Source organism: Pantherophis guttatus, chromosome 15 (assembly GCF_059756535.1).
Source record: "Pantherophis guttatus breed Tessera chromosome 15, ASM5975653v1, whole genome shotgun sequence".
NCBI classification, from domain to species: domain Eukaryota; kingdom Metazoa; phylum Chordata; class Lepidosauria; order Squamata; family Colubridae; genus Pantherophis; species Pantherophis guttatus.
In genome coordinates this window covers 15,629,153-15,650,441 of record NC_142077.1, presented here as the reverse complement: position 1 = coordinate 15,650,441, position 21,289 = coordinate 15,629,153, and positions in this window count along the sequence as shown.

Genomic DNA, 21,289 nt, shown 5'->3' with positions numbered 1-21,289 from the left:
GAATTTAGGTTATTCAATAGAGCCTGAGAGGTGGAACGAAATCTGGACTAAGAATATGAAACTAACCCGGTCAATAGGATATAAAGAAAATATATATAAAATGGCATACCGATGGCCAGACTCGCCAAAATGTTCCCTGGAACACCCTCAGTCTGTTGGAAGTGTTGCGTTAAAGAAGGCACATATTTCCACCAATGGTGGACCTGTCGAGAGGCAATGAAATTTTGGAAGAATATTCTGAAGTGGCTTAATGAGATGTTGGGGCAGCGTATACAATTGCGTCCTGAGGTATTTTTATTAGGGATAAGACCCGAAAATGTTAACAGAACAACATGGTACCTGCTGCTGCATATAAAAACAGCTGCAAGATTGGCATGGGCCCAATACTGGAAGATGGAGGTCAGCCCACCCGAACAAGTAGTAATTCAGAAAATAACGAATTGTGCGGAATCACATCGGCTTACTATGTTACTGAAAGGACGGGGGGACACAGATTATTATATATCTTGGAATCAATGGTATAATTGGATGTCAAATCGAGCTACAAATAGAGGTATTGGATAAGCATGTCAATTGGTATATGTAATAGACTTTTGTAGGTTATCCTATATATGTAATGGGACAAGTTTATTTCCTTCTCGCGTTGATTTAATGTTTGTTGGATGTATAAGATTAAAAAAAAAAGAATGCTGCAACGGGCATAAATGTGTGAACAGTCGTAAGTGCGAGGACCGGTGAATAGTGCGAGGACCAGTCAGAAATCACATTTTTCAGCCCTCTGAGTAGTCCCTATGCACATAGCCACGCCCACCCAGTCACACGACCAACTAGCTACACCCAGCTGGTCACATGACCACCAAGCCACGCCCACAAATAAGCCACGCCCACAGAACCGGTTGTTAAAAAATTTGAATCCCACCACTGGTTAAAGATGCTGTGTGATCCTCATCATATGGAAAGTAATCAAACGAGGCTCTTAGTGCCAATAAAGGATTAAAGATAAAACTGCCCTGAAAAAAACGTTGTGGACAGTTTCCCTTTCCTAAGAAGACAAGAAACGGCTGTTCCCACCCCTGAAATTTCCCAGCCCTCTCAGAAGTTGGCTACACAATTGGGAAGAGCCCCGAAGACTATGAAAGCCATCTTCTCTCAGATGATTGACAGTTGACTGACAGTTGAGCTGGAGGGATGACATCATCCAGCCAGTAGAACCCCAAGGAGATGAGAGGCCTCCCTTGGGATCCTATCAAAGCTCCCCTCCTCCACCTTTTCTACCCAGCCTAAGGCCACCCCAAGACCCCCAAGACCCTCCTAATTTCTCCCCTTTTGGCCCAGAAGGCCTGGCTCTTTTGTGGTAGACTGCCTCTTCCTATGGAAGCTCAACTCAGCTAGAGGACTGAGCAAGACTCACTGATGCAGCTCTTGCTCAGCCTCCAGTTCGATTCCCTTTGTGTTGAGGTGCTGTGTGTGTGTGTGTGTGTGTGTTGCTGTTGTTGTGGCAACATTCCTCTCTCAGCTCCCTGTGTTTTTGCTGCTCAGGTCCAGACCTCTTTTTCTGGGCTCCAAAGTCTCGTTTGATGATTTTTAAGGGCAGAGAAAGGGGAGAAATTCTCTGCCTGGGTTTTTAAATGCAGACACCATTTCTAATAGCCTAATGGAGCTGAGCCCCAAATCACAGGACCTTCTTTTAGATGGGATCCAGTGGGGGAAGATCCAGTTGTATCCAGAGAGCCCAAAGATCCCATTTCGCCTTTTTACCCAAGAGGCCTGGATCTTCCCAGGTAGACGGTCTGTTATGGATGGGGTCCCTGTAGCTGTCTTAAGGGCTGCTAAAGGGAATCTAGAGGAGCCTCCCTCTTAACTCCAAGTCTTCTGGGGGGAAATGTCACATTTCTTCAGCCACAGGTGCCGTGTATTCCCTCTGGGGCCACTTTGAAGCATGAGCTCCCAAACGTCTCAATTCTAGATGACTGATTTAATTCAATCTCTGCTCCTATTATTTTGAATCATATGAAGATTATTTCCTTTTCATTTCCCTCCAGAAAATTTCCCAACAACCTTTGAATCCAAGAACTAGTTGAATTATCCAGGGATCCCTCCTGAGAGGGAGAATTATGGTAAAAGTTTCAGCTCTGCTCTTTGGCCGAATCCTCCAGGGGAGACTTTGGGCAGAGAAATATGGAGGTTTGGGACAGGCAGAGTCTGTGCTCTTGAATCTACGTCTCTCTCCTTTCCAGATGAAGCTGAGTGTTTCTCTGTGTTGAGAAAAAGCAACTGGATCATATTCCACCTTGTGAGAGTCCTTTGAATTCTTCTAATTCTTCTTTAGAAACAGGAAAGGGATTCATTGATTCACGCCATGAATTATGGACCTCCTGCTTCTGCTTCTGCTGCTGCTTTTGTCCCATTCAGTCTCTGGGAAGCTGAGAATGAAATGCCCGCTGAGTTTGGGGCACCAGGATGGAAAACAACCACAGAGCTATCACAGCCCAGGAGACCATCTAATCAGTATAGTCACCACTGGAGAGGAAAGATTGCATGTAAAGTTGCTTTTCAACGTGGCTCCTTCTCTTCAGCTTGTTTTCCATGATCCGTAAGTCATTCAGGGTGATGGAGTTGCACTCCCTCCATTTTAACACTCTCTTTCTTTTCTATTTTTTTCCATTTATTCCTATATTGGGTAATATGTCTAATTTCCTGAATGATTTTGATTTCCATGGCTTCTCTCTTTTCTCTGATTTTGTGAAGGAGACTCAAAAAGGGGTCTGAAAAAAAGCTGAAAGGGCTGCAGATTATTTTCCTCCCTCAGTTCAATCCTCAATTTATCACTTGGATGATGAGTTTTATTTAAAGTAGTGGTGGAATTGTAGTTGCTGTACCTCAGCCAATTCCCATATTTGTGTAACTGATCATTGCTTTTGGATCAATGCTGGTTTAAGGCTCAGTAGGCTTGTGGAGGATTATATATATTATATATAAGAAAAGTATTTGTTGTGGCTGTTGATTATAACTTTTTTTTCAATAAGACTACTCACAAATTTTATTATTGCTTAATATTCATTTTCAACATTCAACTGGCCAACAAAAATTCCCATCTCTTGCACAATCTCACACTTAGCTACAACATCCATAACAACTATTGGAGCACTTTCCACACTTCAGATGCCTTGCTGGACATTCTCTCAACTGGAGAAGCCAATGTCCCCAACTACGGCTGTGGAAGGAAGGAGAACCTCCTGGCCCTTCTTGATGCAGCTGATAGGGACATCTCCATCCAGATGTCAACATTAGGAGGCACCTACAAAGTCCCACAGGTTTGTGTGTGTGTTTCTCCTTCTGGTAAAGTGAGGGGTGGGTGGTGGTGGGTGAGCAATAGATGCAATCATGTCTTCTCCATGGAATCCAAGAGCTGCTTTTCTCCATATTAGTAAAAATGTCAATATTTTACCCCATTATGTTCATGTTGAGATTAATCATAAAAGGCCTGAAATACAAGCAATACATTCCCTGGAGAAGATATTCTACCAACTATTTAACTGATCAAAAAATATCCCTGGTTGTTGGGGCCTCTATTGGCATCTTCATTTTCACAGATAAATAATCCCTGCCCTATCCAGTCAGATTGAAATTGGCAATAGGAGCATTTTATTTTTCTAAAAAGTGGAATAAAAAGGACTCTAGCAATTATAGGTCAATTATACAAGCAGATATTGTGGCTAAAATTTATGCCATGATCCTCTTAGTTAAACTTGAGAAAAATTCATTCCGTACGGAAGGTTTTAGGTAGAGTTAAATGCTATATAGATTTTGTAAGAAATAATGCATAAATTAATAATCTAATATTGGCAACAAGTTGTCTTGAAATAGTTAATCTATATCAGTGAGGTAAAACAAGGTTTGCTGCTTTCTCGATGTTAGTGCAGCATTTGACTCAATAAACAGAGAAATATGATGGAGAAAATGGATGGCCCTCAAAATGGAGCTCAGCCTGTTGGCCCTGATCCAAGCCCTTGTTTGAGAGGGAGGTTTGGGCTCAATGGAGCCATGAGAAGAAGGATCTATGCTTACCAAGGGGGAAGGGAAAGGTGCATATTTGAACCCTTGTTATTCAGTATAGATATGAAATGACTTACTAGGACTAATGCAGAATCAAAAAACAGATCATAAGTAAATGTTATTTCATTCTTTGACAAAAATGGGCGCAAAATTTTGGAGAATCAGTTATGATGGAAACTTTGGAAATATGGGTTCAGAATGTTAAATTTACACAGTCACAGAATTTGAGGGAAAATTTTTATAAAATGTTTTATAGGTGGCATTTAGATCCTAAGAAATTGTCATGCATGTATCCTAATGTTCAACCGAAATGTTGGAGATGTGATTGTTTAGATGCTACATATTATCATATATGGTGGACATGCAAGAAAGCAAAGGCTTTTTGGATAAAAATATGGTGGGTTATGCAAAATGTCTTGAAGAAAAAAATTTATTTTCTCCTCAATTGTTTTTACTGGGTATAGTTAAGGGCTTCTCAGTGGGTGAAACAAAATTGATATTGTATATGGTGACAGCAGCTAGGTTATTGATTGGTCAATATTGGAAAAGGGATGATATGCCTATAATTCAAGAATGGACATTGAAGATGGCCAGTTTTGCAGAAATGGCCAAGATATCAGCATATCTAAAAGACCGGACTCAGTAGACTTATGCATGGGAGTGGAAGAAATGGATAGATTATGTGCAGAATAAATATCAAACTAGGAAGTATCAGATAGCATTTAGTTGAATGTTGTGTAGAAATGTATAGTTTATAGGGGGCAAAATAGTTTATTGTTATGTAGAAATGTATAGTGCACAGGGGGGAGAATAGAGGGGTGGTAAAGTATGATATAATATAATGTGGATGGATGGATTTCACCTTGGGGAAGTCATGGGAAGAGGGGATGGAGCCATGAGAAGAAGGATCTATGCTTACCAAGTGCATGTAGTATACAGTACTTGGATTTCAGAAAGCTTTGACAAAGTAAACCACAACCTATTTCTCAGGAAGCTGAAAATATGTGGGATAGACAGCATCACCTGCAGATGGGCTCAGCCTGTGGAACTACGTCTCCATGGAGGGAAACAAGAAGTGGGAGACCCCAAGGTTCCATTTTAGGCCCAATTCTCTTCAACATCTTCATGAATGATTTGGATGAGGGGAGAAATGGGGAAATCTGTCATGTGTAAATGCCTCATTCTTGAATGAAAGAAACATATATCCAGGAATGTCAAGAGTTAACTCATTTTCACCTTTCTAATGTATTCATCACTAACCACTCCTCATTTCTAATCCCGCCTCCCTGGTATAAAAGATGATGCACACTCATTCTCCTTGCTTCTTTCTGCAATCACTCTGTGAATAAAGAATGCCTTCTGTAAATAAACTATCTTCTGTTTGAATATAAGAACTCTGAATTTATTATTGAGTCTGATCCTCGAATTACGGCTACAATCTGGTAGCAGAGGATGGTTGGCTGACTCAATAAGAACCAGACATGCCAAAGAAAGAAAACTCCAGAAACAAAAGAGAAAGACCCAACACCAGGGCACACAACAAAGAAATGGAAACAGATCAAGAAATGATTGATGAATTTACAATGAAAATGACAAAAGAACCTGAAAACCTCACTACAGACGATGAAGAGGTAATCGATGAACCCAGCGACCAAGAAGCGAGCGAGACAGAAAACAACACACTCAGATTAGAAATACTAAGACTGCTGAAAAGCCAAAAAGACGACAAAAATCTCATCGCGAACCTCCAAGACATCATAAAAGATAGCGGAGCAGCGAGAGAAAACTACATCAACACATCGGAACCAAAAGACCACGAAATCGTAAGCAAATTACCCATAGATGAAAATATAACTAAAGGAAAGACCAGCGATCCCGCGCAAAATTTTGAATGGCAGCCATCTTGGATTTGTCAGCCCGCCAAAATGACTGACCCTGAACCAATCAGAAAACAGAATTCAAAATGGCTGGCGCGAAAAACTCTACACACCATAAGAAATAAAAAAGAAAAATTCTACTCATCAGAAGAATCTGATACAGACACCGAAGAAACATCAGCCAAACTACAAATCGAAACAGCTATGAAAACACTCTTCGCAGCCTTCGGCCCGAATTTAAAAATCTCAAAGAAATCAATGAAAGTACCAAAGACAGTCGACCAAATAATAAAGAAAAGACAAACTGCACGATCCAAAGGCAAAGATACAGAAGCGAACACACAAGCATCCCAGCATCTATCCACTCCGATCCGACCAATGAGAACACTAACGCCCGAACCCAGAGAGCCTTGCAAGTACTCGCCCACACCGCAGACGCTTCCGGGAGCCAGAAACCTCAACCGAGACGACTACAAAGAGAAGAAACAAACCCCGATCCACGCCTGAATACCTAAGGTCGAGCCAGAGAACGAATCTTCAGAGGAAGAGCACTGCGAGGGAGCTGCAGCGGCGAGAACCTTCCCCGACAGCTTCAGGAACGAAATGATCTACGCGCATGCGCAAATGCTCCCAGACGAAGATAGAGATAATAAAAGACAGAGGGAACCATTCAGACTAGTCGCGAGTATCCCTACGCCATTCTGCAATTATCAGCATATACAGGACCATGGACAGCCACCAGCTGTAAGTAATGCAACAAATAACATTGGAAATTTGCCTAATGATTTTCCAAAATTGAGAATAGACGGTGTTAACTTACAGGAATGGAGTCAGCAACTCCAGGTTGTTTTCTTAAAAGAAAATTTATTGTTTTTCATAACTAACCCTCCTAAAAAACCATGGACACTAAAATTGGACTGCCTACATCACAGAGCATTTTATTTACTAATCTCTAGTATTTCACCTGCTATTTATCATAGTATTAAGCATAACTTAACTGTCTCAGAAATAATTCATTGTATGTTTAAACTGTTTCATAGTGAGAGTGTGGCAACCACAACTAGAATGTCTAAAAACTTTTTCTCAGCCAGGATAAAACCTGGAACTTCTATAAGTGAACATTTACTATTACTAAACACAACTAGAGCAGAACTTCATTTAAGGGGAGAAATAATATCTGACCAGACAATGGAAAGTGTTATTATTAATTCATTGGACTCATCATGGGATAACTTCATATCACATCTAGATACAATTAACTTAGGCTATCTATCTATAGAAAGTTTATCAAACAGATTAATTGCTGAAGATAATTTGAGAAGAAGCCGCTACAATATACACAAAGAGCATAGACAGATAAAAAGGGTAGTATTCCAAGACAGACATCAGGACATAATAGAGTGTTATAACTGTGGGTCTAAAGAACATTATAGGAGAGACTGTCCAAAACCTCCTAGAGAGAGACAAAGACATGACACAAGAAACAGATATCATGATAGACAATCATCCATTGACAGATATAGACACAGAAATTCACCAAACTTTAGAGAACATAGAGGGGGCAGAGACAACTCAAGGGACAGGAAGTCCGGATCATTATACGGAATAGATAAACACACAATAATCAAAAATCAAGATTCAAAAGACAATGCTTGGCTCATTGACTCCGGAGCAATAAATCACCCAACACATAATAAGAAAATATTATCTTCCTTCGTCGAAGATAAATTTTTAATTAAAGTAGCAAACCAAGAGGAAGTCCAAGTTGTTGGAAGAGGAAATGTAGAATTACCCGGTCTAGGGAAAATAGAGGGGGTGCTATTAATACCCAAAATACCTCACAACATTCTCAGTGCAGTAAAGCTAAGCAGGGATTCTAACATAAATATAATATTCTCAAAGGGAAAGGTAACTCTAGAGAAAAACAAAATAAACATAGGTAATATTATTACCAAAGGAGATCTACCATACTTAATTACAGAAGAAAAATGGTTACACAACATTAACTCAAACATAGAAACTAACACTAACACAGAAACAGAAAATGATATAGATAGTGACAATGAAGAGCATGAGTCAGAACATGATGATGAAACTGCATCTGACAACAATACACACACAAACAGAAAACCCATGATTGGAAAGCCAATTCATGATGAATGTGCACACATATTACATAGAAAATTAGGACACGCCAGTTTTCCTGTAATACAAAAAATGAATGAACATGCTGAAGGTGTTAAAATAAAAGACTGTAAAAATTACCTGGAATGTTCAGTATGTAAGTCTTCAAAACTGAAAACTAAGCCTAGACCCAAAAAGGCAACAAGGTCATCAAACCATATTTTTGATCTAGTGCACATGGATCTAGTTGGTTCATTAACTCCATCAATTACATACAAAAACCGATATTTTCTCACTATTGTAGACGACTTCAGTCGTTATGGCTTTGTCTACACCTTAAGACATAAAGATGAAACATTTCAAAAGTTTAAAGAATTTCATAAACGTGTAGAGACACAACATCACATACAAATCAAACAAATCATGACAGACAGAGGGCCTGAATTCATGTCAAGAAAATTCTCTCATTGGCTAAAATCAAAGGGAATGTTGCATTTCACCTCTAGTCCTTTCTCTGCTTTTCAAAATGGAGTAGTAGAACGATGAAACTCGACACTACAAACCATGATTAGGTGTACATTAGAGGATGCAGGTTTAGGTAAGCATTTCTGGTCAGAAGCCCTGTTATATTCCAATTATACACTCAACCGACTTTGGTCTAGTGTCATAAACAAAACACCATATGAATTGATGTATAGTAAAAAACCCAAGATAGCCCACTTGCATGTGTTTGGAGTTACAGCAGATGTACATATACCGAAACAATTAAGGCGTAAGGGGGATAATGTGTCCAGAAGGCTTAGATTCATGGGTTATGAAACAGGTACAAAAGGATATAGATTTATTGACAGTAACAACAAATTCGTAATCTCTAGGACCGCTGTATTTCACGAACAAACCAATTGGTCCAAAATACATCTCAATGAAATACTCCCAATAACAAAGCCCAATGTCAAAACACATGATAAAACAAAACAAGAAGAACAAACTTGCATCACACAAAAGAACAATACCAAAATGTGGATAGGAAACTGTCCCAAAATCAAAATAGATTCATTAACACAAAAGGAGGCAAGATATTTACATGATAATAATGATAGACTAGAAAGAACAATTAGAAGTAACAGAAATCAAGCACCTGAACGATTTAAAGACTATATAATGCACATACATAACGAAACACCAACACCAAACACTTATGAAGATGTATTAAAACTCCCTCTAGAAGAAAGAAACAAATGGGAGCTAGCCATGGCCAAAGAAATGGACAGCTTACGAGAACTTAACGTATTCACTCCAGCACCAGTCCCAAAGGATAAAACAGTTATAGGCACTAGATGGATATTTAAGATTAAAAATTTAGAAGAGGGCAACACACTATATAAAGCAAGATTAGTAGCACAGCGTTTTGCTCAAAGATATCCTGAGGATTACACCGACACATATTCTCCTACAGTGAGAACTGAAAGTGTTAAGACAGCTTTAGTGATAGCCTCAGCTCTTAATCTTGAAGTTTTTCAATATGATATACAAACTGCATATCTACATGCCAAACTTGATAAAGAAATTTATGTAAGAGCTCCACACAGCAAAAGCACAAATAGAAATGACACATGGTTACCGAACAAAAGTTTGTATGGATTAAAGCAATCCGGCAAACATTGGTATGAATGCTTGGTCAACGTACTCAAGATCATGAACTTCAATGCCACAATGGCAGATAATTCTTTTTTCATTAGAAGTGAAGGTGAATCATTAGAATTTGTATTAATTTATGTGGATGACATTTTGTATATTGGCAAACATAAAGACAAGAGAGATATTTTTGTAACAAAACTAGGAGAACATTTCTCATTAAAGTCATTGGGGAAAGTGAACAAATATCTTGGAGTACACATCAGCAAGACCGAGAAAGGATTTAGTTTATCACAAAAGGATAAAATAATTGAGCTTTTGTACAAATGTAATATGAATAATGCAAAACCTTGTGACACTCCAATGCAGACTGATTTCATAAGAAACATGAATGAATTATTTCCTGAATTTAATGACAATACGCTTTATAGATCAGTTATCGGTTCTCTTTTGTATATTGCTAATTGGACCAGACCTGATATTGCTCTACCCCTTAATTTGTTGTCTAGATATGTCAGTAAACCTCTAATTTACCATTGGGAGGCAGTTAAGAGAGTATTGAGATATTTGAAACACACTTTAGATTTCTGTCTATTATTAGAACCAAACAATCTTAAAGAGCCTATCCTCACTTGTTACGCTGACGCTGACTGGGCAAGTGACACTAAGAGTAGGAAGAGCACTTCCGGTTATGTATTCTTCCTTAACAACTGCCCAGTCTACTGGTATACTGGGAAACAGAATTTGGTAGCCACTTCAACCACTGAAGCAGAGTATATTTGTCTGTCAAAAGCAGCTAACAATCTCATCTGGTTCAATGATTTATTGACTAATGTTTGGAAGAGCCCATCACAACCCATCACTATATATGAAGACAATAAAGCCGCAATAGAAATATCAAGAGCAGACGCTATTGGCCAAAGGTCTAGGCATATAGATATCAAATACAAACATGTGGGACAATTATCTGAAAATGAGTTCCTCAAAGCTATTCATTGTGACACTACAGAACAAATAGCTGATATATTAACTAAACCTTTACAATCCAAGCAACATAAATATTTAACCTCAAAATTATGTGTTCAATATTATTCAAATTCTGAATGTAATTATTGTTATATGTCAAATCGGCATTTAGAGGGGGATTTGTCATGTGTAAATGCCTCATTCTTGAATGAAAGAAACATATATCCAGGAATGTCAAGAGTTAACTCATTTTCACCTTTCTAATGTATTCATCACTAAACACTCCTCATTTCTAATCCCGCCTCCCTGGTATAAAAGATGATGCACACTCATTCTCTTTGCTTCTTTCTGCAATCACTCTGTGAATAAAGAATGCCTTCTGTAAATAAACTATCTTCTGTTTGAATATAAGAAGTCTGAATTTATTATTGAGTCTGATCCTCGAATTACGGCTACAAAATCATCAAATTTGAAGACAACACTAGAGTGGCAGGAATAGCCAACACCCCAGAAGTTAGGCTGAAGATCCAGATGGATCTAGATAGACTTGAATCCTGGGCCTATCTAACAAACTGTAATTCATTGTAGAGAAAAGTAAGGTTTTATACTTAGGCTAGAAAAACCAAATATACACTTAGAGATGAGGTGAAACCTGGCTCCATAGCAGTAACTGTGAGAGGATCTTGGAGTCCTAGTGGAGAATAACTTAAATATGAGCCAGCAATCTGTGGCAGAAGCCAAAAAAATCAATTCAGTCCTAGGCTGCATTAACAGAGGGATAAAATCAAGATCACATGAATTATTGGTACCGCTCCATAATGCCTTGGCAAGACCACACTTGAAATAGTGTATCCAGTTTTAGTCTCCATATTATAAAAAAGATGTAGAGACTCTGGAAAGAGTACAGAAAAGATGATTAAGGGCCTGGAGACTAAAACATATGAGGAACAGTTGCAGGAATTCAGTATGTCTAGTCTAGTGAAAAGGACGAGGGATGACATCATAGCAATGTACCAATATTTGGGGGGCTGCCACAGAGAAGAGGAGGTCCACCTATTTTCCAAAGTACTAGAAAGCAAGACAAGAAACAATGGATGGAAACTAATCAAGGAGAGAAACAACCTAGAACTAAGGAGAAAATTCCTAATGGTGAGGAATGGAACGTCTCCCCTTCAGAAATTGTGGGTGGTCCATCACTGGAGGCTTTTAAGAAGAGACTGGACAGCCACTTGTCTGGAATAGTATAGATAGATACAGATTAAGAGAGTTGGAAGGGACCTTGTAGGTCATCTAGTCCAAGCAGATCCTACACCATTTCTGACAGATGACGGTCCAGTCTCTTCTTGAAAGCTTCCAGTGATGAAGCTCCCACAACTTCTGAAGGCAACTTTATCCCTTTATTTCCAGGTTGAATCTCTCCTTGTTCAGTTTCCATCCATTATTCCTTGTCCGGCCTTTGGGTGCTTTGGAAAACAGCTTGACTCCCTCCTCTCTGTGGCAGCCCCTCAAATACTGGAAGACTGCTATCATGTCTCCCCTGGTCCTTCTCTCCACTAGACCAGCCATGCCCAGTTCCTGCAACCGTTCATTGTATCTTTTAGCCTCCAGTCCCCTGATCCTCTTGGTTGCTCTTCTCTGCACTTTTCCTCAACATCTTTTTTATAGTGTGGTGACCAAAACTGGATGCAGGATTCTAGGTGTGGTCTTACTAAGGCTTTATAGGGTGGTATTAGTACCTCCCTTGATATTGATTGTATCCCTCTGTTAATGCAATTTAGGATTGCATTGGCTTTTTTGGCTGCCGCTGCACACTCTTGACTCATATTTAAGTGGTTGTCCACTAAGACTCCAGGATCCCTCTCACAGTTACTGCTATTATGCCTGGTTTCCTGCTTGAACAGGGGGTTGGACTAGAAGACCTCCAAGGTCCCTTCCAACCCTTTTATTTTGTTATAAGTTCTGTTATATGTATGACAGCATGTTTAGCCTGCTAAATTCCTATTGGAATACACTGATTTATACAGATAATGTGATATTATCATACTTACACATTGGATTGTACAGACTGGGGTTGTTTTCTCTGAGCCTGAATTTTGGCTCCCTCATCCTCAAAGGAGCTCAGTTAGAGAAAGGACAGGAGTGAAAGTGGTGCTTAAATGAAAACCTCACAGCTCTCCAGCTTCCTCAGCCCCAATTATTAAAGTATCTGAGGCCCAGTTTTCCCCCATGTTCTTCCATCAATCTGATGTTTGGGGCTTCAGAGAGAAACCACCAGCAGAACCAACCCAATCTCAGCCTCTGAGGAGGATCCAGCTGCTGCCCTCAGAGCTGATTTGGGAATTTACACAATTTCTGCTTTCTCTAAATTCAGAAAATATGGGTATTATTGGCATGAAATTTAACCTATGGAAACTGACAGACTCTGAAAATTGTGGCTTTTGGAACAGACAAAACTTCAATCAAAGACCAAACTTGGATTATGCAACTGACAAATCTTACTAGGCTTTGAGGTCTGCCTGTTTCTTGTATTACTGGAGAAAGAAGTTAAAAAATTTCGTCCAGAAAGAATCTCGGATAGAGAAGCAAAAAAAGATGCAGCAATCCTTGAAAATTATAATAAGCCCTTTATTGGAATAGAATACTCCAGTTGGCATTTGCACGTGTTAATCTAATTGTGATCAATTATAGGGGTGATACAGTAATATGATTTACATTTTTATTGTTTTTTAATTTGCTTATTATTTTCCATTATTATGATACAATCTTGCTAATATTCTGTCTTTAATATTTTAAATGTCTGATTAACAAACTATTGTAATACATTCATGAGAACCAGGTTGGATTTATTAAAATCTAATATTTTGGACTTGATCTGACCCCAAATATAACACAGCATTCTTCATTGCTTTTTCAGATCAATCTTGAAACTGCTTCAGAGACTCTGAGTGATAAAAGTCAATTCCCCTTTTTCTACCGGATGAATCCCAAAGAAGGATTCCAGTACCCAGCAATTGTCCCACTGCTCCTCCATTTCAGATGGACCCTGATTGGCCTCTTTGCTTCAGACACAGAAAATGGAGAGAATTTCATGAGGATTTTTATTCCTATGCTTGTCAGGAGTGGAATTTGTGTTGTTATATCACAACTGTTCTCAACTGGATACACAACAGCCCTCAGGGATTCCCTCTCTAAGTGGAGACAAGTCAACGTCTTTATTCACTTCATAGAAAATTTTCCCATTTGGGAGAGAATCCTTCCTTTCCATTTAACATTTATGCGTCTGCCAGGACCCTTTGAAGGGAAAGTTTGGATCCTCACAAATTTTCTAGTGTATGTAATAAACAAGCGCAGACTTCTCAAATACATCCATAGTATTTGGAACTTTGGGTATCTGCCAAAAGAAAGGCCAATGGATGATGCCTTTGAACCCCATTTCTTTGTGGAAGAAAAGTTTCTAGATCCTTATTTTCTCTGTTCTCTTTCAAAGAACGTCATTTCTGTCAAAGGCCGCAGAAGATGCACCCAGAAAGCCCCACTGGAGACCCAGGAGAAAGAGAACAGGATCCAGATCCCAAATCACGATAAATGTTACAGTATCATTCAGACTCTGGCCCAGGCCTTGAATACCGCTTATTCCTCCAGAATGAGAAGGAGAAGGAAGGAGGGAGAAAAGAGTTTGGGGTCTCCAAGGCTGCAGCCATGGCAGGTATGGGGGTCACGATATAGATCCATCAATCTTAGATCCTTTGGAGGAGGAATCCAGAGGAGAAGGAGGGGAACCAACTCAACAGATCTGTCCAATTCAATTACTCAGGGAATAATGGTTCCAAAGAGTAGATACCATGGCATTTTTATACTACACACTGCTCATTTGAAAATGCTGTATTTTTTAAAAAAATATTTTCTCGTATATATGGGTATGTGATGAGCATGGTGGAATTTCCCCTTTGTTCCGTCCCCACTGCAGGTGGGTCTGTGTGCAGCTCAACAGGCAGCTAAACCCCCCTCTTCTCCTCCAGTGAAAGGGAGCCTGGAGTGGATCTGGGTGTTTCATTGGGAGAAAAGGGCACGGAGAAACTGAAGAGATGCAAAGAGTGAGACTCAAATATAAATAGGAGATAGGCAGCATTAACTATCAGCCAACAAAGAAGCAGCTGGAACCTCTCCAGGGATGCTCCGTGTGAGGGACGGAGGCCTCCGGATGACCATGTGTCTCGGTCAAACCGGCTGCTTCCGTCTCCTCCAAAGGCTGAGAGAAAAGGGAGTCTGGCTTCAGACCATACAGTGAGGCTTATCTGCCCCCGGCCACTAGGTGGGGCTAGAGCAACAACAGCACAATAGATACATGTTGTGGCATGACAACCTTCATAAATTTGAAGGGGACCCTGAGACCATCTAGCCCAACCCCTCCTCTCTGCAGGAATCCCAGTTAAAGCTTCTCTGACTGATGGCTGCTCAGTCTTTGCACTCAGATAATCCTTGAAGAGGAGACTGAACTTCTCTGCTTTACTGGCTCAGCTCTAAAACAGCAAATTCTCCTCCAAGCGTGGTGCCTGCAAGGGGATCTGGTCCTTGAGTTGGGGTCTCCCCAAACCAGAATGTTCCCTTCCTGAGATTCTTATGGCTGCATTTGCCTTCTTTCCATGAACATCTCCCTGCTGACTCAGATTCTGTTTATCTTATTTTTCGGAGTATAAGACACACCTTTCCCCCCCCCTAAAAGGGAGTGAAAATTTAGGTGTGTCTTATACACCAAATGTAGCCCTGCCCACCCACTGGCCCCCACCCTTTGGCCTCTGCCTCTTTGCAAGCAAACAGGAAGAAAAAACAGCTCCTTTCAACTTCAGCACAGCCTACTTAACACAAGTTAATTGGATCGACCTCCCAACTCTCAGCTCATTTGTTCTCAGCTGTTTTGCACAGGGCTCTGCTGGTTACTGCAAAGAGGTAAATTGCTGGAGCAGATTTTTTTCCCCTTGTGCTAATCAAGCTATGCTGAAAATGAAAATGAAAGTAAAGTAAAGCAGGCTGTTTGCTGTTTGCTGCAAGGAAGCAAAATTGCTCAGAGGCAGAGGGAGATTTCTTTGTCTTCTTTTCCTCACCAAAAAAGGTAGGTGCATCTTATACTCCGGTGCATTATATATTCCGAAAAATATGGTAACTATGATTTTGAGAGCATTTTCATAAACATTTGCTGATGATAAATATTGTTTCTGGAAACTTGATATTCCTCTCATTAAATTTTATTTTATTCAAAAAAGTAAAATACAAACTTCAAAAAATGAAATTATTACAAAGTCAAAACAAAATTAAATGAAACATTTTTTAAAAAAAATTGTGCATTAAAAACAGATAAAATCACATACGCATATATTGTTTCCCAGTTGAATACTGACAGATGTACATTTCTCCCCCTTGCAAAATAGGCCCACAATTATAAACTTCTACCAATATATTTGCAACCACTTGACTTGTCATCTGTCTGCTGTATATAAAAAATGTAGTTAACAGGCAATCAAAAAAAAAATTAAATTTCAAAACTTCAAAACTGTCTGTTATCTGCTATTATATTTAACTCTCATACAATTTGCAGCGGGTTATTATGTACCACAGACCACCACGATCATTATCTTTGATCCATCCTGAATCTGTTCATGATTCAGCATCTTTGTTTGATTCTTAATAATAATTCATTTCCTTAAAACTTTAATTAAGATCTTTCCCAGCAACTGCTTTCCATTCCCCAAAGTCACAGGACCTCCTATAAATTGAAACACGACAACTCTTAAGATTTGTTTTCCAGTTAAATATGACAAGTCCATTCCCCAATCTCCCTCAATCTTCTTGAAAGAATCCATTTCTTCAGTCATCCGTTCTGCCCACTTTGAGTCTTCAGGGTCCATGGCCTCTCCAGCCATCTCCAAGCAGCCTGCCTTCAAACCAGACTCCTCCTTCAGGGATGCCAGCTGGAAATTCACTTCCAGTCCACCCATCCAATCCATCCAATTCAACAATTGTTGCTTGTTTCTGATTATTGTCTTTAAGTTGATTTAAAGCCATTGTTATTTTATCAAATTTTTAAAATGAAGTTTCAAATAAGGTTTCTAAGTAGAAAAACTTTATAGTCTTTAAATTAAATGACATCATATTAGTTTACTCTAGGGTCTACATCTTAGATCAAATCTTTTTTTTTTTATTAAAAAGCTTTAACAAATTTTACAACAAATTTCCCCCCCTCTCTCCCCAACCTCTAACCCTCTTCCCCCCTCCCCCCCGACTTCCCAGAGCAAATACAGGGTATAACATTTAACAAACATAAACAAACATATACTAATCTCCTATAAATTGCACTCTCCCTCTTGCTCTCTAACTCCCCTTTACCTAACTAAATAATATTCTAAAAGTAATTCTGTTTTTCATTCATAAGCTATTTGAAACTTTTTAGTCCGATATTTATTTTGAATATAATCAATCTATCTTCTCCATTCCAGTATATATCTTTCATTTGAGTGGTCCTTCAAATATGCTGAAATTTTGGCCATCTCTGCTAAATTCCCTACTTTTAATGTCCATTCTTCAATAGTAGGTAAATCTTCCTTCTTCCAGTACTGCGCCACCAAAAGTCTGGCTGCTGTTATTAAATTTAAAATCAATTTAGTCTCTATAACCGTACAATCTGTAATTATTCCCAACAAAAACAACTGTGGAGTAAATTTTATCCTCTTCTTAAGAATGTTTTGCATAATCCACCATATTTTTATCCAAAATGCCTTGATTTTTTTACATGTCCACCATATATGATAATACGTAGCTTCACAATCACATCTCCAACATTTACAGTAGATTGCAAAGTTGGATACATACAAGCTAACCTTTTTGGATCTAGATGCCATCTATAGAACATTTTATAAAAGTTCTCTCTTAAATTTTGAGCTTGGGTAAATTTAACATTTCTAACCCATATTTTTTCCCACGTTTCCATCATTATTGGTTCCTCAATATTTTGTGCCCATTTCATCATGCAGTCTTTAACCAGCTCCGTTTCTGAATCTATTTCTACCAATGCATTATACAACCTTCTTATGTGCATTTGACTTTGGTCTCTAATTTGTTTTACCAAATTCTCCTCATGCTGCGAGATACCAATTTTCTGATCTTCTCTCCATCTAGCTTGCAGCTGTCCATACTGAAACCATGTTTGAACTATCCTTTCTTCTTTTAATTCATTCAAAGATTTTAACTTTAATATACCTCTTTCCATATTGAGAAGCTCTTTATAAGTAATCACATCTTGTTTTTGTTCTACACTTATATTCTCTATCGTGTGTCTGGGTATTGCCCACATTGGTAACTTATCGTTTAATTTGTATTGATACTTTTTCCAGACACGCAATAAAGCATTCCTTAGTATGTGGCTTTTAAAAGCCTTGTCCACTTTCTTGTCATATAATAGATAAGCATGCCAACCAAATACCAAGTCATATCCCTCAATATTCAATGCTCTTTCTTCTGTTGAATTAATCCAGTCACTAATTGCTGTAAGGACAGCTGCCTAAGATTATAGTATAATCTTAAATTGGGCATTTTGAGACCTCCTCTTTCACGTATATCTTGCATTATTTTTTGTTTTATTCTTGGTCTCTTTCCTGCCCATACAAAATTACTAATCCCCTTCTGCCATATCTTCAAATTTGCATCTTTTTAAAGTATTGGTATCATTTGAAAAAGAAATAAAAACTTTGCCAAAACATTCATTTTTACTACTGCTATTCTTCCCAACAAAGACAGTTGTAATTTTTTCCAGTTTTCAATCTCTCTCTGAATTTTTTGCCACAACGGTTCATAATTATACTTATATAATTTCACATTTGATATCGTAATATAAACCCCTAAATACTTGACCTTTTTTACTATTTCAAATCCTGTTACTCTTTCTAGTTCTTCTTTTTGATTTGTAAACATGTTTTTAGCTATTATCTTTGTTTTCCCTGCATTTATTTTGAATCCAGATACTTGTCCATATTGATTATATCCATTAAACCTCTAACCAATTATACTGGTTGGGTTAAAGTAACAACCAAGTCGTCTGCAAATGCTCGTAATCTGTAATCAAAATGCCTGATTTTAATTCCCTTTATTTTATCTGACCCACGTATTTTATTCAACAAGAATTCCAAGGTCAAAATAAACAGTAGTGGAGACAAGGGACATCCTTGTCTTGTTCCTTTTTCTATATTAAAGTTATCTGTTAAACTACCATTGACTATTATTTGCGCTGTTTGTTTCTGATATATTGCCTTAATAGATTGTGTAAAATATTCTCCAAACTGCATCTTTTTTATTATTTTCAATAAAAATTGCCAATTCAATCGATCAAATGCTTTCTCCGCATCAAGAAATATAAGCACCGCAGGGATTTGGTTGTTCTTCCCCAAATACTCCAATAAGTTAACAACTTGCCTTACATTACTTTTTATTTGTCTCCCATTTATAAAACCAGTTTGATCATTATGAATCATTTGTTGCATAACTAACATTAACCTATTTGCTAATATTTTAGCAAAAATCTTATAATCTGAATTTAAAAGTGATATAGGGCTATAATTTTTTGGCTGAGTATGATCTTGGTCCTCCTTTGGAATCAAAGTAATAAAAGCTGTCCTCCAGGATGGGGGTACCTCTCCTCCAGATTGTATTTTCGTAAATAATTCCTTAAGTGGTCCCACCATTTCTAACTGCAGGTTTTTATAATAAGCAGCTGTCAAACCATCTGTCCCAGGAGCTTTACCCACTTAGGAGTGGGAGGCACTGTGTTGCGGTGGTTCTCCTCCTTTCTCTCTGACCGGTCGCAGTCTGTGTTGACAGGGGGACAGAGGTCGACCCCGAGGCCCCTCATATGTGGGGTGCCGCAAGGGTCGGTCCTCTCGCTTCTCCTGTTCAACATTTATGTGAAGCCGCTGGGCGAGATCATCCGTGGTTTCGGGGTGGAGTACCATCAGTACGCTGACGACACCCAGCTGTACATCTCCACCCCGGATCACCCCAACGATGCCCTTGAAGTGATGTCCCGGTGCCTGGAGGCCGTACGGATCTGGATGGGGAGGAACAGGCTCACGCTCAACCCATCCAAGACCGAGTGGCTGTGGTTTCCAATGTCCCGATATAGTCAGTTGACGCCATCACTGACTATTGGGGGCGAATCATTGGCCCCCACGGAGAGGGCTCGCAACTTGGGCGTCCTCCTGGATTCACGGCTGTCTTTAGAAGAGCATTTGACGGCTGTGACCGGGAGCATTTTTCATCAGGTTCACCTGATTCACCAGTTGCGTCCCTTTCTGGATCGGGACTGGTTACGCACGGTCACTCATGCCCTCATCACCTCCCGCCTGGACTATTGCAATGCTCTCTACATGGGGCTCCCCTTGAGGAGCACCCGGAGGCTCTAACTGGCGCAGAGTGTGGCCGCGTGGGTGGTAATGGGAGCGACATGGCGCTCCCATGTAACACATCTCCTGCGCGAGCTGCACTGGCTCCCGGTGGTCTTCCGGGTGTGCTTCAAGGTTTTGGTTACCACCTTTAAAGCGCTCCATGGCTTAGGACCTGGTTATCTACAGGACCGCCTACTACCACCAATAGCCTCCCACCGGCCAGTACGGTCTCATAGAGAGGGACTCCTCCGGGTGCCGTCAGTCAAACAGTGTCGACTGGCGGCCCCTAGGGGGAGAGCCTTCTCTGTCGGGGCAGCTACCATCTGGAATGAGCTCCCCCCGGAGATACGGAGGATCCCGGATCTGCGCACCTTCCGCCGCGCTGTGAAGACCTTCCTATTCTATCAGGCGGGCTTGGCCTAATCTCTTCCCTTTTTTAAATATGTAAATTTTAATCTGTTTTTAAATTATTGGGGTGTTTTAATCTGTCTGGGCCAAAATGATTTAATTTGATTTTATCGGGTTTTTTAAATTTTTTGTATCTATGTATTTTATTGTTTGGCTGTTCACCGCCCTGAGTCCTTCGGGAGTAGGGCAGTATACAAATCAAATAAACTAAACTAAACAAATAAACTAAACTTACAACTGCTTAATTGCAAATATAATTTCCTCAGAGGTTATCGGTTGGTTTAAACCTTCCCTTTGCTCATGTGTAATTATAGAAATATTCTCCTTCTGTAAATATCTATGTCTGTACTATGGATTTTATCACTAGCATTCAACCTCGTATAAAATTCTAAAAATGCTTTTTTAATTGTATTTTGCTGATAGACCTCTTTACCCTTATATTCTATTTTCTCTATAATCCGTGACTTTTGTTTTTTCCTTAACAAGTATGCTAACCATCTACCTGGTTTATTAGCATTACAGAAGGTATTGTGTTTAGCATATTGCAAATTAGTTGCAACCTGTTCTGCCATCAACATATTAAATTGCCCTCGCAGTAAATTAATTGCCTCTTTTGTTTTCCTGTCTGCTGGTTTCAATATCAAAACTTTCTCTTTTTTTTTTATTTCTTCTTCTAAATCCTTCTTTTTTCTCTTGTTTACATTTATGTTTGTTATTCAAATATATTAAAATACCTCTCATATATGCTTTACTTGCATCCCATACCATTTCCATAGATGTACCCTTATGCATATT